The following is an 11,235-nucleotide window of genomic DNA, read 5'->3' as shown; positions in this document are numbered from 1 at the left end:
ATAAAGGGACGTCCCATATATAAAGCAACAATATAGTCCTAAAGTCTATACAGTCACAAAGAGTCACAAAGTGTAAAAAATCCAGTGGAGGTCCAATGTGGAAGGATCTAGAGAAGAGAGAGGAAAATACTTTTATCCAGGTAAGGAAAATCTTTTATCCAAAACTTCTGGTTCAGAGTAAGTACATCTAAAGGTACCTGTGGAAGAAAAAACAAACAGATGCACAAAAACAAAAAAGCTAGCTAAACTAAAAGGAAAAGTGCTCACCATATACAAATAGGAACTCAGGCTGGTATGTCACAGGAGGTCAACGCATTTCAGCCGACTGAGATGTCTTTATCAAGACTATACCAGCTTAATTTAGAGTTGTACTATTTAAAGGCTAACTTAGCCAATCAAAGAAAGGGGGTGTGGTGAGTTTTAGGCGCCAAATGTACATATGGACCCAAATCTGGTTAGATACTTCCGGGTAAGTAAACACTTCCGGGTAGCTAAGCTCCAGAGCCACCATTTTGGTTAGGGGCAAAAAAATAGGGGCAAAAAATTAGTGACCAATTGTTTAAAAGTAGTGGCCAATTGTTTAAAATAGTGAATGGTACTTATCTAGATAATGTATAGTGTTTATGATACATACATGGTCCAAAAATATGAAAGAGTATATGCAATATGCTTTAAGATATAGAGAGTGTTTTACCAGAAGAAGACTTCTGAGTAGAAGTGACTAAATTGCCATTTTATTTAAGGGCAAAGATGGTCGATATCTTCCAACCAGTTTTACTGGATGCATATAAATAAGTAAATCGTGTGCAGTGGTAGCGCTATTGTAGCGTGTGTTCTATGTCAAAATGCCTTTATGTAGTGATACAGTGTCGAGTTGTATGGCTTATTAAAAAGTAAAAGACAGTGCAAAGGAGCGCCATTTTGGATAAGGGCAAGGGAATTAAAATAATAGTTATAATAGTGGGTATGACTCTAAAAGTGAGGGACTATTTATTGTGAATTATAGAAAAAAAAACAGAAAAAGAAAAAACAGGAACAGACCGTTATATAAGGATCCATTCTGTACATAAGGGGAATGACAATGACAATTTTGCATTCAGATATAGAGAACAAACATCATCTGTAATGTCAGTACATTAATCACATGAAGTTACAATAAATAAAGATACAATGTATGCACCAACAAAGTAATTCACAATAGTTAAAAGTGAAAATAACAGTAACAGTTTTTAACGTTATCTTACAGATACAGCCTATAGCGGTTGTGTAAGATGATTGGAAACATTAATGCAAATACTTATCAAACCTATATTTTTAAGATTGTGGGAAAAGGCTCAAATAAGAGTTTGCACATAAATTAAAAAGAACAAACTTTGTTGCGATTATCACATGAGGTGATTAAACATATGTGCGGATATTATAAATACATATGTATAACAGGCATACAAATACCTGTTTCAATTTTTGCTACAAGCCAAGGACCTACCTAACATGCCCATTAAAAGGGCCCATAGAGCCTCAAGGCCAAAGCCACCAGAGGGTAAACCTCCCAGAGACATTGTCTTAAAGTTTCACATTTTTGCAGACAAAGAAAAAAACTGAGCCAAATTGCATATGAAGGAGATAACATACAAATCTATGCTGACTTGAGTACTATTACATTAAACAGAAGAAGAGAAGCAAGATATCTAACCTTGCACCTTCAAGACCTAAAAATCCCATACAGATGGGGATTTACGTTCTGCATCAAAGTCCTGCAGGGATCACAAATTGCCAACTACAGAATTCCAGGCAACCAGGAAAGTTTCTGCAAGCAGCTCAACATACGCCAACCATCTTTAATCCCACCTTAAAAACTATATGTCCCTAAAGGTTTGACCGTCTTATCATTCTCTCTTTTCTACGTGAGGTAGTCTGTGCTACCACTCACTTAATATAACTATTAGAAGTAGCAAAAGGAACTGTGATACTAGCAGGAGATTTTAACATTGCACTTAACCCTAGGCTTGATTGCTCACTAGCCAAAAGCTTGCAGTCGCAGAGTACTATCAAAACAATAATGCAACGCCTCAGGTCAGCTGCCCTATTAGATCTCTGGAGAGTTCAGCACCCGACCCAAAAAACATATTGCTTTTTCTCTAATCCTTATAAAACACATTCCAGATTGGACTATATCTGTTTAGATCAATTAGGACTGACGTTAGCTCGGGACTCTGATATTGAACCAACTATCTCCTCAGCTTTTAGAAGCGCATATTACTGTTCTTCAGAAGGAACGAAAACCTCAGACAAACCCTAGCAGTTATCGCCCAATTTTCACTGTTGAATAGTGATATAAAAATGTATGCAAAGGTATTAGCGGGAAGAATCGGCTCTATCCTACCGTCTATAATACACTTAGACCAAGCAGGCTTTTTCCACTCAGGGAGACCAGAGACAATACTATTAGAGCCTTACACATAATGGAATATGTCATATCAAATAAAATTCCTACGGTCCTGGTCTCCACTGATGCGGAAAGGGCCTTCAACAGGGTTGATTGGTCCTTTCTCAGAAGTACACTACACCATTTTGGCTTTGGTGACAAAATAATTAATAGAATTTTCCAACTTTACTCCAGCCCCACAGCAAAAGTAGAAGTCAATGGTGTACTATCCCAGAGTTTCCCAATCTCAAACGGAAGCGACAGGGATGCCCATTATCCCCTATCCATTTTGTGCTTACAATGGAAACACTAGCATCACATATCCGGGCTAACTCAGGCATATTAGGAGTAATTATAGACCCAAACCAATATAAGGTATCTATGTTTGCAGATGATGTTCTGCTCACGTTGACATCTCCTAACCAATCCCTACCAGCACTTTGAGGAATTTGACGCATTTGGTAACCTATCAAACTTTTTAATCAATAAACAAAAATCGGAAATTATTAATATCTCCTTATCCTCAAAAGAATTCCACACTATTAAGGCTATCTGCCCCTACAAAATACAAAATTCTCACCTAAAATATCTAGGAGTCCTGCAAACCCCTAAAATATCACAATTATTCAATGCAAATTTTAAAATATTACAAACGTCTATACAACATACCTTACAGACATGGCAGGACAAACCACCAAGCAATAAAAATGACGATCCTTCCAAAAATACTTTATATCTTCCAGACGATACCAATCACATTACCAAAATATTACCTTCAACAACTCCAAAAATCTAATAATTTATTCATCTGGGACAGAATAAGACCGCGCATAAACACAGTTACAATGTACCGTACGCTCAGAGGATGGGGACTAGGAGTACCAAGACCAGAAACGTATTACCACTCAATAGCTCTACAACACATATTGGATTGGCATAGTAAAAGAGATGCCAAAGCTTGGGTATCACTAGATTCCCAAATTTTAAGAGCCCCTAAACTTGGTTCAATCAGTGGAGGCTCCTCTATAGAAGCACAGGTGCACGTGAACCCCCAAAGAGAGATGGGGAAAAAAAACTTTTTGGCTGAATAAATATAAATTTTCCAATTGCTCCCTATTGGAAAAATTATATTTATTCAGCTAAAAAGGGTTCCAGTCCAATTTTATAAAAAAAATGTTGTTTTTACTTCTATCGCACCGCATGTGCGATAGATAGAAGTATAGGCTTCAAGCTCTTTGCACTTATTTCTAAGTGCCTGCAGCGCCCCCTCCCAACCCAGCCCTATACCTTGTTAATTGCACAGGTCTGACTGTGCAAGTGAGAGCCATGTGAGTAAGTGATAACAGCGTGCAGGAGGAGGAGCCTGACCAGCGTGAGCAGTGCACACAAGCCTTTTGAAAAGGCGCAGCAGAGGAATATGGTGGCAGTCTGGGAGAGAGCTTTCACATTAGTAAGTATAACACTGTTATACTATATATATATATATATATATATATATATATATATATATATATATATATATATATATAATTGTAACAGTTACAGGAGATCATGGTTTAAAGGGTGAAGAGGTAGAGCAGAGGAGCAGAGCTGAACCTGTTGGATAAAAAATGGTTCCCTGTGGTAAGCTGCAAAATAAATGCTTCAAAGCCCTCATCTCGCCATGTGCTCGAATCTCTGCAACATTAATCTTGTTGCCTGGTTCAGCTGTACTCTGCCCTCCCCCTTCATAGCTTACTTCGTCTTGAGCAAGTTGTGAAGGGGGAAGCTAGAGTAGATCTGAACCAGAGAGCAAGATTAATGCTGCAGAGTGAGAAGAGAATGGGTAGGAGCCGGAGGGACGCAATACAGGATAGCAATGAAGCAATGTGAAATGTGACCACAATAAACAAGGTTTGTTTATTGTTAAATGACTCTTGTTCCATCTAGGTCCTGTAGGTGTATATATATATATTTGGCAGTATGGGTGGGGGCAATATCATTAATATGACGGGCAAATAACAACATTATTTTAATACACACTAATGCTGCTTAGTAGCTCTATGCTGTGTGAGTTAGCTCAGGATGCATATCATCTTGACAGGCAGCATTTAGACAACAGCTACATAACTCACACAGCATAAAGCTTCCTATCTGTGTGCTTTGATATGCAGCTCTCTGCAGACTAATACATTCCAGGGGAAGGGGGGGGTTAGAGCCCTTTATGGCTGCCTTGTTTAACTATTCATGATCAGGAACAAAATTGTTTGAGTTTTAGTACATTTAATTTGAGCAGAACTGCAGAAGCAAAACCATTTCCCTATGGAAGCACTTTCTGACTCATATTTGGCAATGAGTTTCATGTTTGGTAATAAGTTTCATAATGGGGTTATAAAAAGTGTTTCAGGATATACCTTTTTATATTTTTTTCAGCTTTTATTTAAATTGGCTCTATGCACTCTGCTTCATAAAGGGAAGCAGGCATAATGCATTGTGGCACAAGGCATGTGTGAATGAATTAAGAGCATAAATCTGTAGATTTATAAGGAACATGTAATTGTATAAAATGGGTATTAAATTATACATATTTCTCCCTCCCATATTACAATATATATATATAAATATGTCATATTTATATATATATATATATATATATATATATATATATATATATATATATATATATATATATATATATATATATATATATATATATATATATATATATATATATATAAAACAATTAATGGGCTGAGCCATCTGAGGGAGGGGTGGGGCTTTATTTTGTGGTGTGTGGTCTAGTGCCCCACAACTTCAAACTTCAACAGCCGCCACTGGGTTCAATATGTTGGTTTTCAAAAAACCTTAGACCACCCATATGCCACAAATCATCCTTCTACAAACATATATTCGATACTTGGGGTTATCTGGTTCGATGCTTCCCGAAACTTTCTTCACCCCAATCCCCACTAACTCCAATATTACCAAATATGGAGCTTACAGGTGGATATGAACCTCTAGGGAAAACCATAGTTACATGGGAACTCCCTGACTCATTTCCCATTATCACACTGCTAGATAGACGAACACTAAAACCACGCCATAACATGTCAAACATAATGAGTGGATCCTTCATGTCCTGGCTAAAATATTCCTAATTAAACCACTACATATATAGCAATCAATTTAGGGAAAATTTTATTAGATCTCACACTCCCTTTGAACAACTATGTTTATCGGTTATAACCTTTAAAGGTACCCTCTCACTCGCGAAGAACACACTCGATAACGTAAAACTCTCTGTGCTTCCAGCATATACTACTCACTGGCAACATGAATTAAATCTACAATTAGAAGAGAAAGAATGAAGGAAAATATATAACAACACACGTAAATCATCCACTTCCACACAAATAATTGAAATGAATTTCAAGATACTTTTACTCTGGTACTTAACCCCAACCAGATTAAATAAGATCTCTTTCCTCCTCCGCATTATGCTGGAGAGGTTGTGGCGAATCAGGAACTATGTCTCATATGTGGTGGCAATGTCCCAAACTACCCCCTTTTGGAAATCTGTAGAACAGACAATACAAACAATAGTGAGTTCAGGTTTTTTGTTGTCTCCTGAAGCAGCCTTATTAAACAAGAGACCAGACTATAACTGTAAAATACTCTCCATCCTGATAAGTTTAAATAGTGCAAGGTTATTAATTGCACAACATTGGAAATCCACACAATTACCCACAAACCAACAGTGGATGTCAAAAGTTACAGAAACTATACCCTTAGAGCAATATGGATATTACAAACAAAATAAACTTTTTATATTTCTTGACGTTAAATTTTATTGGGAATCGCTGATAAATTCTACTGACATACCCACATGACGCACAAGACATTGGGAATTAAACACAGCTAGACTGGACGACTTTCCTCCCTCCAACTACTTACCGACCTGATGAGATTGGGAGACTATACTTTCAAATTTTAACTAAGGTACCTGGTTATACAATGAACAGATGGACACTATACTAAATGTGAACCTTCCTTTCATGCAACTCAATCTACATGTTTCTATATGTTATTATTGTATAAGTTAAATTAGTTTTCAAGTTCTAAAAGACACTTTGTAAGTGTTTACATCATATCAAGCAATGCGGCATCTTTTGAAGACTCTCCAACTAAAGTGAAAAACCAAAGACTGATCACCCTATTTGTTACTTCAAAAGAAAAGATTGTCAGCTAAATTACGAGTTTTGCGTTATGAGTGAAAAAGCATCGTTATGCTTCATGACGCTGCTTTTCCCTAACGCCGCTATTACAAGTCTCGTAGGTATAGGTGTACCGCACACCTTTTTGGCCGTAACGCAACGTCAGTACCGCACAAAAGTCCTTTTTTAATAGGACTCCCATAGCGCCAGTATTATGAGTTTGCCTGGAAGGCCAAAAAGTGAGCCGTACACCCTATACTGACAAGATCCGTACCGCCATCTAAAGTCAGTAGTTATGAGTTTTATGTTACAAAGCTGTACCATAAAACAAATAACTAAAGTGTTAAAAAGTACACTAACACACATAAACTACCTATTAACCCCTAAACCGAGGCCCTCCCGCATCGCAAACAAGAAAATAAAATTATTGACCCCTAATCTGCCGCTCCGGACATCGGCACCACTAAAATTTGTTATTAACCCCTATTCCGCTGGTCCCCGACATCGTCGCCACTAAAAAAACGTATTAACCCCTAAACCTTCCGCACCGCAAACACTATTTAAAGATTATTAACCCCTAATCTGCCGTCCGTTTACACCTCCGCTATAATAAACCTATGAACCATTAAACCGCAAAATTATTAACCCCTAAACCTCTCACCTCCCACATCACTAACTCTACATAAATATATTAACATAATTATTTAAATATTATTTGGGGGGTTTGGTTGTGTGGGTGGTGGGTTTTACTGTTGGGGGGTGTTTGTATTTTTTTATTACAGGTAAAAGAGCTGATTTATTTGGGGCAATGCCCCACAAAAGGCCCTTTTAAGGACAATTGGCAGTTTAGTGTAAGCTAGGGTTTTTTTTTATTTTGGGGGGATTTTTTATTTTATAGGGCTATTAGATTTTTGATCATTTCGTTTTTTATTTTTTGTAATTTAGTGTTTTTTGGTCTTTTTGTAAGTTAGAAAATTGTTTTTTAATAATTTAATGTATTTTATTGTAATGTTAGTTTTTAGTGTAAGGCAGGTTAGGTTTTATTTTACAGGTAACTTTGTATTTATTTTAACTAGGTAGTTATTAAATAGTTAATAACTATTTACTAACTAGCCTACCTAGTTAAAATAAATACAAATTTATCTGTGAAATAAAAATAAAACCTAAGATAGCTACAATATAACTATTAGTAATATTGTAGTTAGCATTTCAATTATATTTAAGTTAGGGGGTATTAGGGTTAGGGTTACATTAGGGTTAGACTTAGTCTTAGGGTTACGTTAGGGTTAGGTTTAGGGGTTAATAACTGTAATGTAGGTGGCGGTGTTAAGGGCAGCAGATTAGGGGTGTTTAGGGGTGACTCAGGGTTTATGTTAGGGTGTTAGGTTTAAACATAACTTTTTATTTCCCCATAGACATTGATGGGGCTGCGTTCCAGAGCTTTTGTTTCCGCGATCGCAGGTGTTAGGCTTTTTTTTACCGGCTCTCCCCATTGATGTCTATGGGGAAATCGTGCACGAGCATGTCACATCAGCGCTTGATTTTGGTGCGGTATGGAGCTCAATGGAACCATAAGTCAGTACAAGTCTGTTTTTTTAAAACTTGTAATAGCAGCGCTATAGGGAGGTGAAATAACGCCGAAAATGTTGAGGTTGTTTATTTCTTTATAGCGCTCAAAACTCGTAATCTAGCTGTGTATGATTTATGTTCATGCTAGTCATCATTGTTAACAAAACATTGATAAGCAATGACTATATACCCTTGTATAACATTTCATATAAATCTGTATGCTTATGTTTGAAAAATAAATTAAAAATATATAAAAAAAAAGTTACACAAAACACAACAAAAATACATTACAAAGTACACTTACACCCATAAACTACACTATTAACCCCTAAACCGTCATCCCCCCATTAACCGCTAAACTGACATCCCCCACATCGCAAACACTAAATAAAAGTATTAACCTCTAAACCGCCACCCACCACAACAAAACTATATAAATACATTATTAACCTCTAAACCACCATCTCCCCACAACGCAAACACTAAATAAAAGTATTAATCACTAAACCGCCATCCCCCCACAGTGCAAAGTAATAAACTAACAACTAAACCCCTTTACCTAACACCCCCTAACGTAACCCCAATTAAAATACCCATAAATTAAATAAAATCTATACTACCTTAAAAAAAAAACTTACCTGTAAAATTAAATTAAAAGCTAAGCTTACCCTAAGAAAAAACTATTATTACTTTAAAAAAAATCTAAAAAAACCCAACTAACATTACCAAAAAGAAACAACCTACCATTTACACAAAAATAACAAAACCTAGCATTACAAAAAATAACAAAAGCTACCCTTACAAAAAATAACAAACAAAATTACGAACAATAAAATATTCCTATTCTAATACCCCCCCCAAAAAAATCTTATTCTACAAATAAACTACCAATAGCTCTTTAAAACGTCTTTTGCAATGCATTGACCTAAAGCTAACAGCTCTTTTGCATAAAAATAAAACAATTACCACCTAAATATTACAGCCACCCCCCACAATAAAAAAAAATAAAAAAAATTAAACTACCAATTCCCCCGAAAAGGGCATTTGTATGAGCATTTCCCTTAAAAGGGCATTCCGATCTTTTTCTGCCCATTAAAAAAAATCTTTAATCCCTCCCCCCCAAAAAAAACAAAGTCTAACCCCAAAATTGGTACTACCCAATGATGATGGGCAGCGCTCCATCTTCTCCATCTTGGACTGACAAAAAAAAAAAAGGTTTTGTGCCAATGTCTAAAAAAAGTGCAACAGCCAATGCTCGTGCACACACTGTACACATACTGTAAGATATAACCAGATATAAGTCATATACATATTCCTGTATTGTTTGAGACCCAAACAAAGTGCTAGAAGTTGTTACTTTTTAATATATAACCTATTAAATAGATAAAGACAATTTGTAAGTGCAATGTCCCTTTTATCTCTGTTTTGCTTTTGCCTTTGATTTCTGTTCCTATTCATAATGGTATTTGTCAAGGTCACTGGTTAACCTTTTCTGCTTCATAGAAACTAAATTATTGTGATGTCCCTGATCATTTGCTGTCTTTGACATCCCAAGGACAATAGTCTTACTAAATTAGATCAAATATGAATATGTAGGATTTTTTCATTTGTAGTCTTTGACTGCTGAAAGATTTAAAAATGAAGAAATAATCAAGGCTACAATAATGTAATATCTACAGGGAGTGCAGAATTATTAGGCAAGTTGTATTTTTGAGGATTAATTTTATTATTGAACAATAACCATGTTCTCAATGAACCCAAAAAACTCATTAATATCAAAGCTGAATAGTTTTGGAAGTAGTTTTTAGTTTGTTTTTAGTTATAGCTATTTTAGGGGGATATCTGCTGTGTGTGCAGGTGACTATTACTGTGCATAATTATTAGGCAACTTAACAAAAAACAAATATATACCCATTTCAATTATTTATTTTTACCAGTGAAACCAATATAACATCTCAACATTCACAAATATACATTTCTGACATTCAAAAACAAAACAAAAACAAATCAGTGACCAATATAGCCACCTTTCTTTGCAAGGACACTCAAAAGCCTGCCATCCATGGATTCTGTCAGTGTTTTGATCTGTTCACCATCAACATTGCGTGCAGCAGCAACCACAGCCTCCCAGACACTGTTCAGAGAGGTGTACTGTTTTCCTCCTTGTAAATCTCACATTTGATGATGGACCACAGGTTCTCAATGGGGTTCAGATCAGGTGAACAAGGAGGCCATGTCATTAGATTTTCTTCTTTTATACCCTTTCTTGCCAGCCACGCTGTGGAGTACTTGGACGTGTGTGATGGAGCATTGTCCTGCATGAAAATCATGTTTTTCTTGAAGGATGCAGACTTCTTCCTGTACCACTGCTTGAAGAAGGTGTCTTCCAGAAACTGGCAGTAGGACTGGGAGTTGAGCTTGACTCCATCCTCAACCCGAAAAGGCCCCACAAGCTCATCTTTGATGATACCAGCCCAAACCAGTACTCCACCTCCACCTTGCTGGCGTCTGAGTCGGACTGGAGCTCTCTGCCCTTTACCAATCCAGCCACGGGCCCATCCATCTGGCCCATCAAGACTCACTCTCATTTCATCAGTCCATAAAACCTTAGAAAAATCAGTCTTGAGATATTTCTTGGCCCAGTCTTGACGTTTCAGCTTGTGTGTCTTGTTCAGTGGTGGTCGTCTTTCAGCCTTTCTTACCTTGGCCATGTCTCTGAGTATTGCACACCTTGTGCTTTTGGGCACTCCAGTGATGTTGCAGCTCTGAAATATGGCCAAACTGGTGGCAAGTGGCATCTTGGAAGCTGCACGCTTGACTTTTCTCAGTTCATGGGCAGTTATTTTGAGCCTTGGTTTTTCCACACGCTTCTTGCGACCCTGTTGACTATTTTGAATGAAACGCTTGATTGTTCGATGATCACGCTTCAGAAGCTTTGCAATTTTAAGAGTGCTGCATCCCTCTGCAAGATATCTCACTATTTTTGACTTTTCTGAGCCTGTCAATTCCTTCTTTTGCCCCATTTTGCCAAAGGAAAGGAAGTTGCCT

This window comes from Bombina bombina, chromosome 1 (assembly GCF_027579735.1).
Source record: "Bombina bombina isolate aBomBom1 chromosome 1, aBomBom1.pri, whole genome shotgun sequence".
Classification (NCBI taxonomy): domain Eukaryota; kingdom Metazoa; phylum Chordata; class Amphibia; order Anura; family Bombinatoridae; genus Bombina; species Bombina bombina.
The sequence above is the reverse complement of the archived record's forward strand: the minus strand, read 5'-3'. Positions refer to the sequence as shown.